Source organism: Heptranchias perlo, chromosome 7 (assembly GCF_035084215.1).
Source record: "Heptranchias perlo isolate sHepPer1 chromosome 7, sHepPer1.hap1, whole genome shotgun sequence".
NCBI classification, from domain to species: domain Eukaryota; kingdom Metazoa; phylum Chordata; class Chondrichthyes; order Hexanchiformes; family Hexanchidae; genus Heptranchias; species Heptranchias perlo.
Window position 1 is genome coordinate 59,187,141 of NC_090331.1, and position 22,422 is coordinate 59,209,562.

Here is a 22,422-nt window from a genome sequence, read left to right on the forward strand (position 1 = left end):
CCTTGCTGCCGGTGACCTCTCCCACGCCAGCCAGCTGCCGCTTTCCGCCGGTAACGGCCAAGCAGCTGACTAGCAGCAGCAAATGAAACCTGGCAATTAAAAGCAGCTGGGCCTGCGTATAGCATGCGCTCATGGGATCACCCTTCCACTCCTGCCGGCTTCCTGCCAAGAGTTAAAATCGCCCCTTAATAATCTCAGAAAATGAAAAACACCGCCAGATATTCCAGCTCAGCTTTGCCATGTTTCCGATAAGCATGAACTAAAACACCATGGCTATTGTATTAAGAGACTGAAGTTTTAAATTAACAGAAAACAATTATACCTGGATACCTAGAAGTAACCACATCAATAGAGTTTTGATGATTTATGAACCAACAATGTTATAAGCTGGATAGCCAGGGGGTGAAGAATAGAATACTAGATCCTGGTCTTTAGTTGCTTCCAAGCCTTTATTCACAGAGCTCCATATTACACCCACACCGCACCCTAAATCAGCTATCTTAAATAATTGATACACACCACCTGAATACAATTAACAGTAATTGATATAAATCACATGGGTATAATTAACAAACCGAACCATCAAAATTCAATGACTGCCTTGTAATTACAACTGTGCATTTATATTGGGCCGGAAATTGCTTTAAAAAGAACAGTGAGCTCAACAGCGTTCACCGTTATTAGTGGCCAAATAAAAGAGCAAATTCCAGTGTTCGCACATGCGCAGTCAAATGCGGATATCCGGAACTTGCTCTTTCTGGTTCACCAGTGATCTGTCAGCTTTGTCTTAAAGAGATATCGCCGATTGCAATCAACAGAATCAACTTGCGGCAACTTGTTCTTCTGCCCAGCTGGAAACTGACTAATATAGCCACAAAACAGGTACACTTAAAAAGACCAGGCCTGTGGAGTCTCATTACTCCTTACTTTAATAGTTTGTGGTCATTAAAAAAAATTCAATTTAAAAACTTTTTTTTTACTTATTCCTTCTGTCTCTTTTATTTAATTTGATTATTCCTTACCCCTTTTTTTTAACGGTCTATATCTGTTTTTACAAATGATTTTATCGTTGTTACATTGCAGCTTGTACTTCAAGGTTTTGACTCTTTGCGGCTTTTCAAGAATGTTGCAATCTGATTGGTCAAGAGGAGAGCTCACTCCTCCCACTTCTCCCATGAGTCCTGGTTTCACTGGCGCTAACTCTGGGATCTTCTCCACTGCCTATTCGAGGAAATGCACCCAGTAAAGACCGCGGTAAGTTAGTGGGTTAGTATAAATCTATGGAGCGGCGAGCGCTGTTCGTTCGCCGCTCGGAGCAATTTACGGACCATTATGTATATAGGCACACATTTTATATATATACACACGCATATATACATATACCGAAGTTCATAATAATAATTTTATTCAAATTTTGTTTCCCTTTTCCAACAGTAGCTGCCATTGTAGACATTAGGGGCATGATTTTTACCTAGTGCCAGGAAGAGATTGTAGTGAAGATTTTCGGCCACAATCACCACCTAATTGAATGATTACAATTTTACTTTCGAGTTTCCTGCACGCCAGCCAGCCAGATTGACAGGCTAGCTGACTGTCAGGAGGGAAAGCGGCTGGGGAGCAGATGTCAGGTAAGTCTGACATCATGGGCGGGGGGGGGGGGGGGCGAGGTGGGCGGACGGGGGGGAAGAGGGGTGTCTTGGCCATCGGGGTAGGGGGTCTCAGCCATCGGGGGGAGGTCATGGCTATTGGGGGGGTCACAGCCATCGGGGAGGGGGGAGGTTGATCGCGGCAGGTAAGCATGTTGCGCCTGGAGGAAACATGTAGTGCAATAAAAGCACTTAGCTGATTAATTGGCCCTTCTCGCCTCCCTTTACCTGGCGAGATTCACGAGCCCTGGGAAAGTCGTCCCAGAGGCATTAAATTTAAAGGTTAGTAACATTAAATAATAAAAAGCCTACCTAACTATTTCATGGAGGTTAATTGCCCCATTAATGACATGACCGCTGGCACTAATTGGGAACGCGACATCCGATATTCGGCTGAGCGAACGCATCCAAACACGCCCATGATAAACCCGGAAGTGGGCAAGTTGGAGCTGGGTTGTGGTCGCGATCACAAAAACAAGTATTTTTACCTCCCACCCGACTCCAACGCACCCGTTCTTGGGGGTTAAAACTCCCCCCAAGGTGTCAGGCTACTCCACGTTACTGGTGCATAACAACATCAATACTGAAAGATTACCAACTGTGATACAATGGCAGTAAGTTTATCAATTATTTATATTACTATGAGCACTTTACATATATGGACAAATGATGAAATGACAACTTATGGTTCTGAATTAGGCTTATAATATCAGTCAACAAAATAGGATTTGAAAAAATTGCAGTATCATATGCAAGGTTTAACAAAATATCAAAGTAGACAATTAGTAAATTCGGTAGCTGTTACAGTTATTATCAAATGATTGATCTTAAACAGTTGTTGTCCTGTAACCATCACACTGGCAATTATATAAAGAGGTTAAATTCTTCTGTACAACCTGAAGAATCACACATAATTCACTGACTAGATTTTAGTCAGTTAGTCCTTAGTAAAGAGATAAACAGCCATGGTTGCAGGCTACATAACATACTTCGATTACTGTAAAAGCTTGAATCATATTTTTGCAGTGATGTAAACAAGAATTATCTGTGATCACTAATGAATGGCTGGCATGATTACCCTTAATCCTTAGTTTCCACATCAACGAGTGGAAAAACTTACAATTTCACTTTAATGGCTTCTGCCTAATTTCACCATGAAGCAGGGTAAAACATACATTACGTCAGTAAGGCGAGGGGCGGGAAAGCTACAGCATTTCCAGAAACTGGCTGTAAACATATTTTTAAAGTCTAATGAACTATACCTAGTATAAAATAAACATACAGGAAAGGTCATTAAAACCATGTAGCGTAAAATTGCACAGCTTTTTACAATATCTTGAGCATCGGAAATAGATGCACAAGTAAATTATTCTGTCTGTTTATTAAGAATTTGTTGCTTTCAGCTTGAGTGTACACTAAGATCTACCACAAAGAGCCACTAAACTGCCCAGTCCAGAGTATCTGTTTAAAACCTTGCATATTTCTGCTAATTTAACCATTAGTCCCGTTTGTGGTGTATTTTGGAGTAGAGTTTCCGCTTTGAGCGCAATCGGGAAATTGTGCCCAAAATTGTGCTGGTTAGGTTACAGTTCAAGCTTCCGATAAGATTTATTTGCATAATCACAAACGTAAAATCTTCCATGAACCAACGCAATCGAGCAGCGTAATAGAACGTAATCGTTTTTTTTTCCTTTCCATTGAAAATTATTCATTGATGTATTTAAGAATGGTAACCTGGTGCAATTTTATTAGTACAGCTAAAAATGGGTTTATCACAAAAAATAAGATTGTTAATATGTGTTCAGTCCTCCGATTTAAAATCACTGAAAACGACCTAAAAAAAACTGAACCATTTACAAGTTCCATCGGTGGCCTCTTTTTCCTGTCCTTTACAACCCAGGGAATGGATGTTTCCAAGGCAAAAATCAGGAAAATTGGCCCCTAGCATTGGACCATGTGGGACCTTCTCAATGTGGCTCTGCGCTAGACTAATGTATATAACCAAATATAGACCAATATATAAATTCCCAGAAAGTAACAAATAACTTACAGTGCTTACAGGGAAAAAAAATTACAGGGCTATGGGGAAAGAGCAGGTGAGTGGGACTAATTGGGCAGCTCTTTCAAAGAGCCGACACAGACATGATGGGCCGAATGGCCTCCTCCTGTGCTTTACCATACTATCATACTAAGAGCTGTGAGGAATACAAGCGATTAATTTCCCTCATAAATTGTAATACCTGTGTTACAAATTTTGGGTCTGCCTTAGATAGTCTCTCAGGAGTGCTGGTTACTTCCAACAGTGGTCCAGGCGTCTTATGTTCAGCAGTGAGCTCACACTGCCCATTATCTAATTATCTGATAGTGCAACACGATTTATAACAACAGGACCCTCTGTGATTTGAACTGGATATTATGACCTAGAAATTCAATGGCGCTGCGCCCATTTTTCAGGTGCAACAAGGGCGCCTAAGCATCCAATATGGCGGGTGGGGCACACACGTTCATTGCATGCAGAAAGTGCGCCGCCTGTCATATTGGATCGGGCTGTTCTGTAGGCGTACAGGGTGCAGGCCAGAACTGTTTTAATCTCTGATTAAAATATTTAAATAAGGGTCCTACGCTTGTTGTAGAATCCTTTTGTGAAATTAGCCTGCCCAAGAACCTGACTTGACACAAGGGGGATGATTTTAAACCCCAAGAACGGGTGGGTTGGGGGTGGGTGGGAGTTGATAATAGTTGTTTTTTGGGTCGCAACCCCAAAATTTTTGGACTTTGCGTTCCCAGTGGGAAGTTTGTACTTTTACGCGCCAACGTTAAACCTGGAAATAAAGCCGGGCTGCGGTCGCGACCCAAAAAACAACTAATTTCAACTCCCACCCGCCCCCAACCCACCTATTTTTGGGGTTTAAATCACCCCCTTGATAAACACGCCCAGCAACTTGTGGCACTAACAGACAGCAAGGACCATTCAGCTGTGCTATTTAAAGGGCTCATCCACTACTTACAGATTCGATGTTGATTTAAAATTTGAGACTGCTGGTGAACTTCTGAGCATTTTTTGGCCTGTTTTCTGACTGCGAAAACTTCATTCTGACTGCTAAGAAGATGATTTTGAGGGTGCTGGACAGTTTTGGCTGCTTCTAACCAGTTGTACTGCAGACATGGATGGTCTGGTAGGGTTGCTTGGGGCTGGAGGAGGAGGGGCAATAGCAAGGAAGATAGGAGAAAGCATGACCAGCTCACAGAAGAGGGTTAAGAAGGGCACTGTGCAGGTGGCCATACTCACAGCAGGTCTTCAGGGAGCAATTCCCCTACATGAACTTCTCGGAGGGGCAATGTCTCAGGTACCTCCGCTTCACAAAGGAGGCTGTCACCGAAATATATCACCTGCTGCCACAACTCGAGTCTCATATCAGGGCATGGACAGCACTGCCTGTGGCTGTCAAGATCACCATGGCCCTTAACTTTTATGCTCATTTCAGGCTGCAGCAGTTGACATCAGCAACATCTCCCAGTTCATTGTATCAGGGAGGTCACCAAGGCTCTCAACACCAGGAGGAATATCTGCATCTTTCACTATGGACAGAGTGAAGCAGGATGAGAGAGCACTAGGCTTTGCCTGCATTGCCGGCTTCCCCAGGGTCCAAGGTGCCATAGACTGCACCCACATTGCCTTGCATGCTCTCTATCACCAGCCTGGCATCTTTGTCAATAGAAAGGGATTTCACTGCCTCAACATCCAGCTGGTGCTTGCTAGGATCAGATTGGGGCAGGTGGATTATTTTTGGCTTGTTCTAGCAGGGAGCCAAATGGCCTCCTCCTGTGCTGTAAACTTCTATGATTCTATGTTTTCTTATACCCCTCATTGCTTTCTTCACCCCTCCTCCAACTACAGGTTCACTATAAGACTCAGCACAGACTGTAAATAGCGTTGTCATTCTGGGGTGCTACTTATAAAGCACCGTGAACATTTCTGTAACCCATAACAGTGAAAGGTATTAATTTTAACATAAATTTGTGGTAGATAGCTCACAATGAAGGGGAAAATTCTCAGAGGTTGTCAGTAACTTTTTGTTTTAATTTGTGGAATATTTCTTGGTATGTTTGTGCTTGCATATTAGGTCCCAATGGGTAGAACCTGTTCCCATACACAATTGAACGGTGTAGGATTGCTATTATTTTACCATATGTTTATGTGCATGTTTTCAAACGTTACGGTATGGATCAATGGCACATCTGCAATCATTTTGAAAAGCGCCAGGATAATACTGTTATGTAACACTTTTGGATCACATTTATATGATCCTTGTATAAATTTGAGCCTAATAATGAAAGCAATAAATAAACATGACAAGTCATACTTTATTGCCTTTGAAATGCATTATTGCCCTGTTTTGAATTAAAACCTTTTTTTTAAAAAAGGTATAAAAAGAAACGAATCACAAGTAGTGCTTAACATTACAGTGCACAATTTTACAACTATAAAAAAAATTAATTTAATTCACTTCAAACGGACTACATTTTTCTACATAATCCCATGAAGTGAATTTACACTGGACTTTTAACTATTTGTCCAGTTCATGTTGCCTACATTGAGGCCTAACACGATAGTGGAGGCTTGAAAATCAAAATAATGAATAGGCTATCTAAATGACAAATGTTGTATGCTAAATATATTTTCTCTAAACCCATAGTCATTAGTAACATACAAGGGCACTATCTAATCAAAGCAAATCTATAATGTGAAGGTTTGTGTACAATTTACATTTGGCTTGGTTCTTATAAATTCTTATACAGTGGTAAAATGGGTCTGAAGCAGTTTAAAGGTAATACTTTGAAAAATGAGAAGAATTGGAATGTGTATTATTTGCAACTAAGCTTCAAAGAAATATCAGAGAATAACTCTAGACGTCATACTTTGTATAAAACATCAACAAATCACAACTAAGCAATCTTTTTAAAAAAGCATAGAAAAGAGAAAGAAACCCAATTATTTCCTGCTGCCTTTCTAACCTTGTGGTAACCTGGTGTGGTTGTTGAGATAACAAGAAGAGGAACCAAACTGCTACTAAGCTAAATAAACTTCTAGCAATATTTAGCCTCTAATTGACTTGACAACCTATTTAGACCACTTCTCCACAGGGAGTGTCTGAGTAGTGGCATTAATGGGATAGGTCAGGTTAGTGGTAAACATTATTGCGATACTCTAAATTCCAGACTACCCATGAGCAATGTCACAGAAGATCAGCTAGTTTAAGTAAAAGGGGAAGACCAAGCTCTAACTTATTTTACTCCAGAACCCTCCATTGCCAAGCCATGGAAAATTGGCTACACGGGAGGAAACCATCTTTGGAGATATTGTCCTGCTAGAGCTTGGTTGACAACTTGCACAATAACTTAATTCGTACAATTGAATTGAAATTTGAAAAGTCCTCTTCCCATCAAGACTCCATTCTGAGCTGCCCACTTATTTCTTTCCTTTTCCTATTCATGCCAACCCAGAAAAGTCAAAAAAGCTGTTAGATTGAAAAAAGTTGACACAGTGCAAAAAAGGTGACAACTTAGAAAATAATCTGCAACTCCTAAATATATGCTTATGACATAGGCCATTGCTTTAAGGTGACTGAATAAGTTAAATTCCTTCACTTTTACATAGGATTTCACCAGGTTTGAGGATCACATTCGCAATTCAGTTTGCTTTCCAGTCAAAAAAAACTCAAAGGTCTTATGACATGTAAAAATAAGTAGTTACAATGAAAACAGCTTGTAGAGCCTATTGTAACTTAAGCTGCAGGCATACCCAATATTCCATCGCTGTATTATAGAGGAAATACTAATATACACAAAACCACAATTTTTGCACTGAAGCAACAAAATACAGTTTCCGAAAGGGGGAGGGGAATCTGGGGCATGTGTCCCCGACATGAAATTTTGATCTGATACACTTTTTGGTTCATAGTCCAGCATTTTGAAGTCCACTCTAATTTGTCTTTGAAGCTAAAATCGATAGTGGGTAGAGCATAAAAATCCCCAGGTGCGTCTGGGAAAAACACAGTATCACCTGCGAAAAGGAGTGCAATTCAGAAATGCCCAGAACATTGCGGCTCTGAAAATCCAGAGCCCTTTCGGCATACTCCTGCCATGATTTTGGTGGGAAAATGCCGGGAGGGTTGGATACTGGAGTACAGGGTCCAGGTGTGCTGGGTCCTGGCATAGCGTTGAAGTATCTGTGATAGCTTGTTGGGGGAAGACCCTCTGTTCTTCCTCCCCCCTTTCCCCCACCCCAACATGGCCATCAATGTAGGAGGAGGGGGTTCCTTCGACCTCAACCTTCAAAGGAATCTAGCACAGGGTCGGCACAGATGCACCTGGTGAGACCTGGTGCATCCACTGACCTAATGGTAACTGTGGAGCCTACGTGGAAATGCAGGCCTCGATCTCAGCCTGAACCCTCAAAAGGGGGAGGGAGTAAGTACTTAATTTTTTAAAAAACTGTCAGAGCTACCCCCTTGCTAAGGGGTACTGTCCAGAAATTCGACCGCTTCCCACCCCCACTGGACCAGGCACTTACACTGCAATTTATAACATGCTGCACAAGGCAGGCAACCTAGGTGCACCCCTAGTAGCGTGGACACCCACTGGAGGTATTCAAATTAGGTGATCTTCCCTGACCCTACATACTCTAGTAGAGTTACCAGCGGGTGCAATACCCGACGTACATACCAGGATTGTTGGCCCACAGATTTTTGCAGTCACAGCCTAAGGCTGTCCCTTACTATGCCATCCAAATCATCATTGGCAAGGTTATTAAATAGGATGGGTGACAGTAGACAATCTCCTTTGCAAGAGAGGTTCATTGAGTCTTCCTTTACCCTTACACAAATCTTGGAGCTGGAATACATATCCTAGATAAAATCCAAGATTTGGCCAAGTACTCCAGTAGTTGCCAGCTTCTTCACAAGGGCTATATTAGGCACAGGAAAGAAAGACTTGCAAAAATAATTTTAAGCAGTGTAACTGGGTTTCCCTTGAGTCATCAGATACTCTGCAATTTCATATAAAACTACAACCTGCCCTATGAGAGTAATATCTAGCCTGTTCTTTCTTGATTAATTTTTGGCCCTCCAAAGAATCCAATATGTGTGCCATGACATGCCAAAGAACCACTTTAAAAACCACTGATATCAGTGAGATTGCTTGGTAGTTTCTGGGCTCACTAGGATCCCCTTTCTTGTGCGTAGAAACCACAATTGCCCTCTGGAACAATAGGGTATGCATACCTAAAACATAAACTCCTATTCACCTGCTTCAGAAGAGACAGCTGTAAAGTGACTCATTGGTTCCTGGCACTGTTCAAGACAATTGCCATTCCTTCCTCCCTTACGCAGAGCAGCAGCCAAATATTGACAGATGGCATGCATGCATAACCTCCCTGAATACATCAGGCTCTGCTCCATACCCCCTTGATGCTTCTTACAGTGCTTCCCCTCTATTTGCATGATGGATCTCTGAAGTATCTCTCTCCCTGAAGGTTTGAAGTACTGGGACACTGTGCGGTTCTATCTCATCACAAGCCAGGGTGGCGGCCATGCGAATTAACAAATTCCATGGCTACGTTTGCAGTCAAGTTCTGCACCTGTGTGAATGATATTCCTGCAGCAATCTGGACAAACCCAGGATAGCAGCCAGGCACTGCCCATGCTCAGGTTTGTCAGCAAATGCCGACACAAGGACACGATACAAGGAATGTTGATGGTTCGTAAGAAAGAAGCTTTATTATTTTAAGTTTTGACAACAGATGTCTTGGAAATTTAAAAATATGTATGGGAAATGATCCCATCAACTGGGAACAACACTAAGGAGATGGTGCAAATTTTTAGGTAAGTATTTAATAATAATAGTGCTCACCCAATCAGGTTCTCCTTTGAAGGATCTTCAAGTTCTTAATCAGCACATTAAAGGTCTAATACAATGCGTAACTAATTGATTTAGGTAGTGACATTCCACTATGCTATTTCACATTAAAAACTTAACACTTAATTCCCTCGAGGATCTCCTGATCATGCACCATAATTACGGCCAAAGATTGGCAGAAACCCCAGATAAACTGCATTAACAGAGTTTCCGATCTTCCACTGAAGTTATAGCGGCCGATCGAGAGAACCTCCAAAGAAATTCCAGGCAATCGTGCCTTCTTTATATATAGAGATCAATATGTAAAGATTTACCCATATGACACAAAGGTTAGAAAATAAATTGCTCGCATTTCACCTGAGCTCTATTCCATTCAATTTTACTGGTGTACCCAGAATACATCTAATGTGATTTGTCAAAAATCATTTTTCTACCTTTTCCACTCATGCATTGTACTGCTGAAACAAATATTGATATTACAGTAATGAAGCTACTGAAATATGAGGAGTCACTTTATTTATTTTTTTAATTCACTCTTGGGATATGGGGGTCGTTGACAAGGCCAGCATTTATTGCCCATCCCTAGTTGCCCTTGAGAAGGTGGTGGTGAATCTTCTTCTTGAACCGCTGCGGTGAAGGTGGTCCTACAGTACGACTGGGTAGAGAGTTCCAGGATTTTGACCCAGCGACGATGAAGGAACGGCGGTATATGTCCAAGTCAGGATGGTGTGTGACTTGGGGGGGGCTTGGAGGTAATGGTGTTCCAGTGCACCTGCTGCCCTTGTCCTTCTAGGTGGTGGAGGTCGCGGGTTTGGAAGGTGCTGTCGAAGAAGCCTGCAGTGCATCCTATAGATAGTAGACACTGCAGCCACAGTGCACCGGTGGTGGAGGGAATAGATCTTTAAGGTGGAGGATGGGCTACTGATCAAGCGAACTGCTTTGTCCTGGATAGTGTCGAGCTTATTGAGTATTGTTGCAGCTGCACCCATCCATGCAAGTGGAGAGTATTCTATCACACTCCTGACTTGTGCCTTGTAGGGGGTGGAGAGGCTTTGGGGAGTCAGGAAGTTGACTCAGTCCCTTCATTAATGTAATATTAACTCTAAACAATTAGCAGTTAAAATAAAAAGTTAAATCTTTAATTCCACTTGGCCTGTTGTTCTTTGCTCCATTTTCCTGTTCTTTTTTTACTTTATTTTATTTTTAACTTTAGTTTTTCTTCCTACCTAAACTCTGAACCTAAAATCTTTTATTTACTTTCCCCTTGGCTCTCACCATCCATTTTCAAAGTGGCAGCAACTTCAAAACATAGTTTGAGATATTCACTGTCGGAAAAATGACTTGAAAGATCATTTTTTTCCATCAATAAAATGTAATGATGATGTGAGCAAATCAGTCTTTAATATATTTTTACACATCAAATACAGAAGGGCTTCTGCCTATGGTTAAACATAGACTATTGGATTTTGAATATCCCATCACTTAAATTTAAAAAGGAACAGTCACCAATATACAAATTGAACCAATTACACAGTACTGTTTAAATTGGAAATATTCCTCTCTCCATTCTGTAGCCAACAAAACTTACATCTTAGAAAGAAATGCTTTAAAGTCTAATGTTATATTTTCTCCATGGATACCTGCAACTTCAGGTTTTCAGACCCACTAGAGTGCTGCTCGGCCAGGAACAGCTAAGTGACCTACCAGCAAGGGATTTGATATGTAACATTATATATCCAGATCCTATCCAGGAACTGGATAATGTTCGGACAGCATACAAGCTGGGAAACCTCAGTACTGACTTAGCTCATAGCACTCAGGTCTTGAAAGAATGAACAACTGCCTTGATCCCTATAGAGTGACTTGCAGGTGAGTCTTGTAGCTAAAACATCTTCTAATTTTTCTCTGACAATTCTCCAGGGTTTTCTGCTGAAATTACAGCAGGTGATTGGGAGAACCCCCCAGGAAATCCCAGGCACAGGGTTTCTACATATTGGGACTGTGTCCCTTCTTTCAGACAGCTAACAATGGTAGTGCTGTGCTGGAAATATTAGGATCGAAGCTCCTCAACGTCAAGATATCAGCCTTGGCTCAGTGGTAGCACTCTTGCTTCTAAGTCATGAAGGTTGTGGGTTCAAGTCCCACTCCAGAGACTTGGGGGCCAATTTTCGGATGGTGGAGTGGGGGGAGCTCCTAAAATTGTATAAATCCAGAGTGGATTCAGAGCCCGGCTCCAACCTGCAAACTTCTGGGTTCCCCAGTGATGCGTTCGGGTGTGTGCACCTCCCGAATGCGGGACTCCCACTGGCAATTAAAGCCGGCAGGATGATAATTTACATACCTTGACAGATAGTTAAGATACTTGAGAGACCTCGTTGAGTGGAGATTTTGGCAGGGGTGCAATTTTGAAGGATCCTCAGCGTGTTTCTTGTGCTGTGGGAAACACTCCCTGTTGTAACAGACATGTTTCAGCCAGCAGCCAGTGGGAGATGAAAAGGATTATTTGACAGGTGGGGGGAAAACCTCATTTATTACAGCAGGGCACTCTGTCACTTCAGACAAAGTTTTGCCTGCAAGACTTTTGTGTTTCCACTCAAAATTCTTGCTTTCCACCCAAAACTCTGCTGTGCAAACACATTTACCTACTTTACGGACCCCCTCAAACTCACACCGTCAGGATGAGGGGCACCATGGCTGCATTCATCACTTCATCCGAGGACGAGCAACATCACCAGCCTCGCCAGGCACGGCATCCACCTCCACCACGTGGAGCTCCACAACACAGTGTTACACCACAAGCACCTGCACAAGAGCACCGAGGGCAATAACAGAGAGTGACGTCACAGGAGGTACTATCCTCGCAACAGGGTCTACAGACCGAGGCTCAGCTTCCTGGACCTCTCTGAGGAGCAGTGCATACGGAGGCTCAGAGTCAGTCGCCAGGTAGTTGCAGACATCTGCAGCCTCCTTCATGCCGAGCTGCTCCTGGGTGGGCCGAGCAGCATCTCCTTACCTGTCGCTGTCAAAGTCACCACTGCCCTCAACTTCTTTGCCTCCGGATCATTCCAGGGTGCCACTGGGGACATCGCCGGGGTCTCTCAGTCGTCTGCACACAAGTGCATAAGGCAGGTCACCAATGGTTTGTTTTGCAGGGCCTCGCACTACATCAACTTCCCCATGGACGACCTCAGCCAGACGGAGAGGGCAGTGGGATTCCACGCTGTGACTGGCTTCCCACGGTTGCAGGATGTAATCAATTGCACCCATTTGGCAATATGAGCACCTCCAACAGGAAGGACTATCACTCCATCAACACTCAGCTCATCTGTGACCACCACAAGAGATTCCTTCACGTGTGCGCCAGACACCCTGGCAGCTGCTACGATTCTTTCATCCTCCAGGAGTCCAACATCCCGCCCCTCTTCCACGTACCCGAACACCCACAAGGGCTGGCTCCTCGGGGACAAAGGAATACCCCCTGCACACGTGGCTCATGACACATCTGAAGAACCCCACCACCGAGCAACAGCGTCAATATAACGACAGCCACATCACTACTAGATCTACAATTGAGCATGCTATAGGGCCGCTCAAGATGCACTTCAGGTGCCATGATCGTTCTGGGGGAGTGCTTCAATATGCACCAGACAGAGTGGGTCGCATTATAGTCATCTGCTGTGCCCTGAACAACAGGACACAACAGAGAGGGGTGATGCTGGAGAAGGCCCCATCCACATCTGCCACCCACATTGAGGAGGAGGAGGCGGAGGATGAGGAGAAGGAGGCAGAGGAGGAGGAGGAGCAACCCATGGGCAGAACAGCGGCTCACCTGGCTGCTCGTCAGGCCAGGGAGTCACTGATATGTGAACGGTTCTCCCAACATCAGACAGTGTGAAGAGTCCAGTCGTCACACCACCTGGACAGAGCAGCGGCCACACCAGCCCCCTCCCTACACAAAACAGTCCTGCAACTACACATACACCCATTGTACAGTGACCCAATGGGTGGCATCAAGTGTGGTCATTCATGGTGAACATTATGAAAGGGCCTTATTACAGAAGCCAGTCAAGAATGGCCAAGACGTGGCAGCAGTGGTGACAATAATAATATTTAATGTGCGTTTAACAAAAAGCAAATATAAATAAAAAACATGACCAACTGTCAAACACCCTTGTGCATCCCCTTTGTGCTCACAAAACTTTCGCCTTTCGCTTCCGACTACTTCTACGTGGTGCATCCCCTGTGGCTGCAGCAGAGGTAGTGGCAGGTTGCTTTTGTTCATGCCCTGACCGATTAGATGCTTTGGGCCCACGCCCTCTGGATTTCGGTGCCCGTGAAGGCCTCTCCAAAGACTGCTCCACCTGCACCTGTGCAGGGGCAGACTCGGCCACCTGGAGAGTAGGCAGCATTGCAGGTACTGGTTGAGAGGGGGGCAACCGATGAGACGTGGGGGCGCTTTGAGTGGCGTCCCCACTTCCATTTCCCCGTTCGCCATCATCCCTCCCCTGGGCCAGGCCCAGACCACTCCTACCACTCTGCTGGATGACAGTTTGGAGGACATGTGTGAAGCCTTGTAAGGCCAGTGCTAGAGTGTTGTTCACCGTGAGTCCGAAGGCCTGTCGTCAGGGCTTGAATGGACTCATGTGTGAGCCGTGCTTGAAGCTCAATGGAGTCTAGCCTTCCCTCCATCGCACTTTCCCGCGACACTATCTCAGAGATGCCCTCACGATCCTGTGACAGTATCTCAGAGATGCCCTCCCTTACCTGTGCCACCATTCCACTCATGCAGGAGTTGGACTCCTCCATCCTCTGCGTAATTGTGGAGAGTGCGCATGGCACCTGTTCCAGCACCTCGCAAATGTGCTGCTGCCCCTTGATCATTCTCCTTTTAAAGGATGGTCCCCAGGGTTCAGCATCTGTGTCCAGCTGAGCAGAGCCTGGAGAAGAATGCTCCCACCGACGCAGACTCTCCATAGCTGCCCCTGCCACCAGTGTCTGCTCGTGTTCACATGTGTGTGATGACTCACCATGTGCGACCCCAACTAACTGAGGACGGGGGCCCACCGAGGTGTGTGAATCTGCACTGGTGGATGGCTCGCTCACATGTGATGGTGCACCCACAGAAGCTGGCAGGTCCTCTGAGGAATCGCCCTCCGCCACCACAGCGATCGCTGAAGGCCCTGTAAGAGAACAGAAGGCAATATTAAGCATGATGACAGATGTTGAGGTGCTGAAGATGGCAAGGCACATTAACATCAATTCATATTGTGTGTGCTGAATGTTAAAGTTCTGTCACCAGACGTTTGTCGGGTGCCAGTCTCGGCGTCCCCGACGGACAGGCACTTGAGGGTACGGATCAGCTCCAGCGCCTCCTGCTCCGCGTATGTGAGAATGACGAGATGTTGCGGCCCCCCTCCGGTCCTTGCTTTCTCCCGTGCATTCTGGGCTCTCTTCTCCTATGAGGGGAGAAAGTAGAGAGGCGTGAGTGAGGGGTGGTGACGTGGCCAACCGCTGAATGTATTGGTTTGGGTGCGGCTGACCGTGAAAGAGATGCATCAGAGGGTGAGTATGAGACAGAGCCATGAGATTGTATGAGGATTGGGTTGAGTGGTAGTGGTGGGATGAGTACTGGGGAGGTGAGGAAGTGGTGAGGAAGTGCAGCTAAGTTGAGGATGAGCTTTGAGTGGGTGTGAGGAGTAATGTGATAGAGTAGTGTTGGCAGTGCGGAATGAGTTGTGCAGTGGGGGCGGTGATGTGGAAGACGGAAAGTAGGAGAATGAGTTAGTGTACTCACTTTGGCTGACCTATTTAGGGTCATTGAAGCGCTTCCTGCACTGGATCCAGGTGCGGGAGATGTTACTGCTGCTGGTGACCTCCTCTGCCACCTTGAGCCAGGCCTTCTTGGTGGCAGAGGCAGGCCACTTCCTCCCGTCCGCCGGGTAAAAGACAGCCCTCCTCCTCCTCACTCCATCCAGTAGCACCTGGAGTGAGGCATCACTGAATCTAGGAGCAGCATTTCCCCTGGGCTGCTCCATTGTGTTATTTGGGTATTTGCTCCAGGAGCAGCCATTGGAGGACTGCCCCTTTAAATAGAGCTCCTCCAGCTGACAGCATGTGATGCGGGTGTGCAGTACGCCCGCTGCGCAGGCTTCCGATGGCAAACCCTGAAGCCACGTTAAGTGGCTCCAATTTACCCACGATCGCGTGGGGAATGGACAGATTTTACTGGGTGGGTTACCCACGCGCCCAATCACACCCACCCCACCCGCTGCCATCCCACCTCCCCGCTAATATCGGGGCCTTGATCACAAATTTTAGACTGACATTCCAGTGCACTACTGAGGGAGTGTTGCACTGTCAGAGGTGCCGTTTTTCGGATGAGACATTAAACCAAGGCCTCATCTGCCCTCTCAGGTGACTATTTTGAAGAAGGGCAGCGTAATTCTCCCCGAGTCCTGGCCAACATTTATCTCTCAACCAACTGAGGTTGTGAAAGGTGCTATATAAATTCAAGTCTTTCTTTCAAGTACAACTGCCTGGAACTTCTATAATTAGGTTATATTTTGACAAGAGTGCACAGGTGTACTGGATAGTTCTTATAAATTATTTCAGTATTTTGTGGTTACTAATGATTATTTAATTAGGACTTTGAGTAGTTTCAACAATTATTCACATATATATTTCTCACAAAAGACATGCCACCCCAGTGATATTTCAAACTGATCTATCTTTACCCTTCCAATATATTATTTTAAATAACAGTAAATGGATTAAACCGCATTAACAGCCAAAACTTTCATGTTTATTGACCCAGTCAGTCTTGATTATTTCTGTACATCACAAATATGCATAAGATTAGATTGTTATTTTCCATGTGTACAGCTGAGTTTTCTTACAGTGTGAATATTTGTGTATAAATCGGGAAGGATCTGATTCCTTCAATTATTTTGATTGATTTCATAATGTTTTAAACCACCCGAATTGAAAGCACTTCTGCATTAATTGGTAATGGCATCGTGACTGGTTCATTATTATTCATCAGCTTTGATAGTCTTCATAGATAGCAGTCCAAGGTAAACCTGCCCACCAATACATGATTAATTTTACATTACTGGTGGGAATAGCTGGATTAAAATAGCAGCTCTGATGATATGGCAGCCTTTTTTTCCAGCTGCTGTTGGTGATAAGAAAAGGCAGAAAATTGGCCCGAGTAAGATGTGGAGGCAGGAAAATGTCTTTGTTGCAAAACCTCTCACCCTGAATGCTGTTTCAATATATAGTTGAAGTTCTGCCTCACTAAGGCAGGAATTGTTTTTGATGAAGCAGCTCATACTAGCCAACAGAAGGGCCTGGATAACATCCTGGCATGGCCTGATACGTGGCAGATAACATTTCTGCTACATAAGTGCCAGGTAATGACCATCCCAAAGAAGAGAAAACCCAACCATCTACCCTTCACCTTCATCGCCGAGTCCTGCAGCTTGGGGGTCACCATTACCTATAACCTTAACCGACCAAACATATCAACATTGCGGCTACAACAACAAGACAGAGGCTGGGTATTCTGTGATGTAGATGCATCTTCTGACCCCTCACAGCTTCTCCACTAGGCCCAAGTCAGCACTGAGATGGAATACTGACTACTGGCCTGGATGGGTGCAGCTGCAGCGACACTCAAGAAGCTCCACACCATCCAGGACAGTAAGGTTGACTTGATCAATACCCCACCACTGGACTCAATGATCATCCCCTCTACTACTGGTACACTGTGGCTGCAGAATGTACATTGTACAGAATTCACAGTAACAATTCACTTAGATTATTTTGACAGCAATGCCCTTCCTTGCAGTCTCTACCCTGAGAAAGACAAGAGCGGCAATGTCATGGGAACACCATCACCTCCAGGTGCCACTTCAAGGCACACACCACTCTGACTTGGACATACATTGCTGTTCCTTCATCACTGCTGGAATTCCCTACCTCACATCATTGTGGGAGCACCATCAACACAAGGACTGCAGCGGTTCAAGGAGAAGGCCCACCGCCACCTTCTCAGGGCAACTGGGGATGGGTAATAAATGCGACCTTGCCAGCATCACCCATATTCCGAGAACTAGTAAAATAAAATTGGTAGAATAACAAACACTGCAATTTTATTGTCTAATATAATCTGCCACTCTAACTTAATATTTAAAAAAAAACTCCTACAGATGAAAAAATCTAACCATAAATAAACACGTAATTGTTCTTGTACTCCTGCAGGACTGTCTTTTTCTATGCAAGGCAATGAGGAGGGTGCAGTTATGCATTCCTTACCTCTGGCCCTTTACAATATTTTTATGTACAACTAAAATGGTTCAATTCCTGTGACTCATAATTTCACTATACACTGAATTTTTATAATAAAAAAATACCAATGCATATATGACGTTAACAGCTGAAGCATGTGGTGTTGCCAGAAGCTATACACAACAGAATAAGCTGACTGCACTTGTAGATGTTCCTGCATTTATAGATAAGACCTGTGAGTTATATCCCTCTCATACTCATGAAAGCTGTTGCAACCCACAAACTGTCACGATTCTATTGGATCCCATAGACTTAAAAATCAGAAACACATGGTGGGAGACTTTCAACTGCCAGCCATCTGTCTCTTGCCTGAAAAACAGGCTACCGATGATTGAACATTTGGTGGGGACCTTGTGCATCCATTTGTCTGCTGGAATCAGCTTTCCGGCAAGGTTTTAAATGGGTGCCCAGCACTCCCACCCAAATCCGGCAGGAGGCTGTTTAAATATGGAAAGCGGAGTCCTACACCTGTTGGAGAAAGGTGCGGAACATGCAAGTCCCACTTTCTCCAGGCGTTCAATGATCTAACCAGCAATCCTTAAAGGGACTGCTGGAAGCCTCTCAAAAGGTAAGTTTTTTAAAAAGAGATTTTAGTGGGTTCAGGAGAAGCAAAACTGCTGCCTGCTGGTTCATCCTAGGCCCGGTATTCACGCCCCCGCTCCCCCCCTCAAAAGGCCTTACCTACCAACCGCATGCATGCAGCTGTGGCTGATTTTCCTCCTCACAAGGCCGGCAAGTTCAGCACACCAAGGAAATGTTAACAAGGCCCAAACCTAAGAGTGGTTTGGACCCTCCTGACTGCTGCATTGGGGAGGCGCGTGGGCATGCCATCGATATTGACCCATTCGTCACCCAACCTGTAAGTTTCCCCTGTTGACATTTTGACAGATGTGATAAGCTCACTATCGCACTGGACTCTGACCCTGGATACTGTGACCAGCCAAATTAAGGGTACTCTAATGAAATTACAAAGAAAGAAGATCCAAAGTTGTTAAGATAAGTATTCCATTAAGGATTATTAAATAAGAAGTAAAGGAGTACTGCTCCTTTCAAGACATTAGATTAAACATGGCATTTTGGATGGAACAAAGGAATGCAAACTGTATTGCTTTCGACCCATCCAAATATTATCACTGAACCCTTTTGAAACAATAAAAAAGAGGCGTTTGGGAAGTACGTTGAACTTTTACTGAAAAAACATGTGGGAACAGATATAAAAATCTATCTATTCATTAATCAGAACATTCATCCAAAGGGACTTTTAACTAAGTTCAAAAAGTAACTGTTGTGCAGAGCTTCTAAAACTAAAAAACCCTTATCCCTAATAAAACTTGTATTTTCATTGCAGCCCCTTTCAATGGAAAATACAGGATCACATTTGTACATGGAGGGGAAAATAGTATTGAAATATGTGACTAGTAAAGCTATCGCAACATACTCACATTCCTGATCCTTTCTGCCATATATTATATTGAAATATATTACATACCAGTGGATCTTCCGTGTTTCCAATGAGTCAGAGCTTTATCTCTTGGCCCACTAAGTCCCAACCGCAATGATCCCTTCCACTGCTAGAAGAGACATGACTTCTCTCTCCCCACTCCTCTTCATCAACATGGTGTCTCTTTCCCACCCTTCAACAGGATCTTCTCTACTCAGCCGGATCTTTCTTTCCACATGAATAATATGTTACACTTCATCGGTGAGCTTCACGTGCTCCAACAACTGAGTGTCCACTAACAACTTTGCCAACTGCTCAACCAGTTGTTGTTGCTGCTTCAGGATGAGGTCACATCCTCCACAAAGATACAATGGTGCTGGGAGGGTGCTTGACAGCAATACATCTTCAGTTCATCCACCACTAATCGCCATTATCGTGTTGCCAGACAGAGGAGTCTTTGTCACAGAATTTAGGATCCCACTGGGGGTCAGGAGCCCTACCCCCTTCCTGGGAGAACCTGCCCACCATTTCCTTTAGCTCTTCCTCCAAGTATTCCAGCAGCACCTGGTGGTGATGGATCACAAAATTCTATGTGGTGTGGGCTGCTGCTTCCTGAATCTCGAAGTGATTGGTGTCATGTTGCTCCTTGGTAATAGCTACTTCGTCAGCTGTCATGCTGATCTTTTCCTTCTCTGTTGCTATGTTGGCATCTGTGTTTTCAGGTAAGGAGAGTCTGACATGGCATTCCCATCAATATATCTTTCACATCTAAAATGGCACTGACATTAAGCATGCATTTACATAACAGATTTAACATCAGTACAAACGATTTTCACTTTGCATTGACACTAAACTGCCAGTGTAAATCCAGAATCAGAGTCCAAGCTGACTGGGCAGCAAGAGGAGTGAGACTCCCTAGAAGTGATACTGCTTTGATTTAACACCCAGTGGAGTGCAAATCCAGTGTGGTGTCAAACCTGGCTTACAAAGTTGGATTTCCTGGCACTTTTTATACCTACCTCACCTTAAGATAAATATTTAAAGAGCAGAGATTCTCCCCTACCCGTTCTCTAAGCATTTTAAATTTTAACTATTGGGAGAGAGATCTGTGCTTGTACCCAAACATGTGCGGAGTGCTCTCCTAAACAGGACACGTAAAGTTCCAGCCAGGCAGGAGCCAAGCAACATAAACTGGGTTCTGCCTGGCTAAATCCCAACTGCAGCTACCAGTCTCAGACCGGTTGTTACAATGCAAGGTACAACATGAAAAACATAATACAACAAAACAACCCCTTAAAACATAAAAAGGTGCAAAAAAACATTTGCCATTGGTGGAACAAAAATCGGGTGGGTTCTACAACGGGCGGGTGATTGGGCAGTGATGTTGCAAATTACTCTCTATCTCTTGCATGAACCCCCTTACAACTTCAACTTCTCACATTAGGGTACCCTTCTAGCATTTGTCCTCTATGCTACATCATCTGTCTGCTGCAATGTGGAGGAAATCCTTCACGTGGAACTCTTCAGCAAATGGTGTTAATATTGTTCCAGGAGAAATTGTCACACAATGCCCAGGAAAGACTGAGCACAGGCTGGGGTTTGACAGGCGTTAGAGAGTTGACTGTGTTTGAGAAGCAGGCAATTGAGCTGCTGGGGAGGCACTCTACATCGGCAATTGGCGATAGTGAGGTCGGTTTGCCAGTGCCAGCTGCAGGTGAGTGGGTGCAAATTAATATCTGCATCTGTAGCATAGCACATTAAAGACCCAACCTGCCATTTAATTCTAGAACTGTCTCCATCTCATCACCGTCTCTGCATGCTGTATACCCATTCTTATTTAATTTCATCTTTTTCCACAGATCCAACACAGCAAGAGGGGCAGAAGAGGAGGAAGAGGATGAGGATGATTTTGAAGGAACTGATTATTTTTGGGAAGGCAGTGGGGTTGAATTTCCGTGCGTGATCTCCAGATTGTCTGCCATAACTTCAGTGGAAGCTCTGCGGGAACTCCAGAGAAACAACATTTCTCCAGGGCTTCTTCAGATCTTTCACTGAAGTTATGGTGGACGATCGGGAGAAGCCTCGCAGAAATTAGTGGCGTATGACAACACCTGCCCACCCAAACTGCTGTGGTGGTGTGGCCCTTATCACCAGGTCACATCTTGGCTTCTCATAGTGCTCTGGCAACTTTTCATTCTTCGAGCACCTCATCTTGTTCCACCCATCACGCTGCTCCTTTATAATCCTCATTCTTTACTACCCCCTAAATCCCATGCTGAGTTTCTCCCTGAAATATCCTCCTTCAGCCTCTGCACTGAGCAACTTCTCATCCTCGGTGACTTCAATCACCATCGCAACTCACCTTGTCTTCTGTCCTCTAATTTCACTGTCCTCTGTAAATCTCTTCCTCCATATAAGCTCTCATACCCACATTCACGATCACCCCTTAGACCTTGCCATCACCCACCGCCTCTCTACTCCCATGGTATCAATCACTGATAAGGCTACGTCCGGCCATTCCCTTGTATCTCGCACCACCCACATCCCACTATCCCCTACCAACCCTTTTTCCTTCTGTGGAAAAAACTCTCCACCCAAATCACTTACAACTGCACTTTCAAACTCCCAACTCTCTAGCCTTTGGCACTTCATTTGTAATGATACTTCTGCAGCCGTTGAACTGGTCAACCACTCTCTCATCTCAAAATGGGGCGGAAATTCAGTGGAAGCACCCAAAATCCAACCCTGAAAATTGAGATGTGCCTGCTCCTATCTCACCAAAAATGGCGTGGATTTACTGGCCCAGAGACTTAAAAACTTAACAGATGAAAAAGAAGAAAATGAATTAACAACTTGATTATCATGATGTAAATGACAGATTTGACACATGACAGACACAAGAAATGTTATTATCAAGATATATTAAAAATAGCATTGGTGTGGTAAAAGGAGAGTTTAGATTCAATCCTGATCAAGGCTAAGCGAACAATCATTCTCAACACTTAATGAACTGCAATCATTAATATCCTTGAACCATTCTCTAGAAATGTTAGTTGCTCTGCTCTAGTG

The 22,422-nt window shown here is 44.3% G+C and overlaps 1 long non-coding RNA gene across 1 annotated transcript; it reads left to right on the plus strand.

Moving 5' to 3' along the window:
- Positions 1 to 773: 773 nt before the first annotated feature.
- On the plus strand, positions 774 to 22,245 carry LOC137323770 (uncharacterized). The gene is made up of 3 exons (XR_010963443.1): positions 774 to 882; positions 1,084 to 1,254; positions 21,213 to 22,245. It is a non-coding gene; the product is annotated as an uncharacterized lncRNA (long non-coding RNA).
- Positions 22,246 to 22,422: the final 177 nt, after the last annotated feature.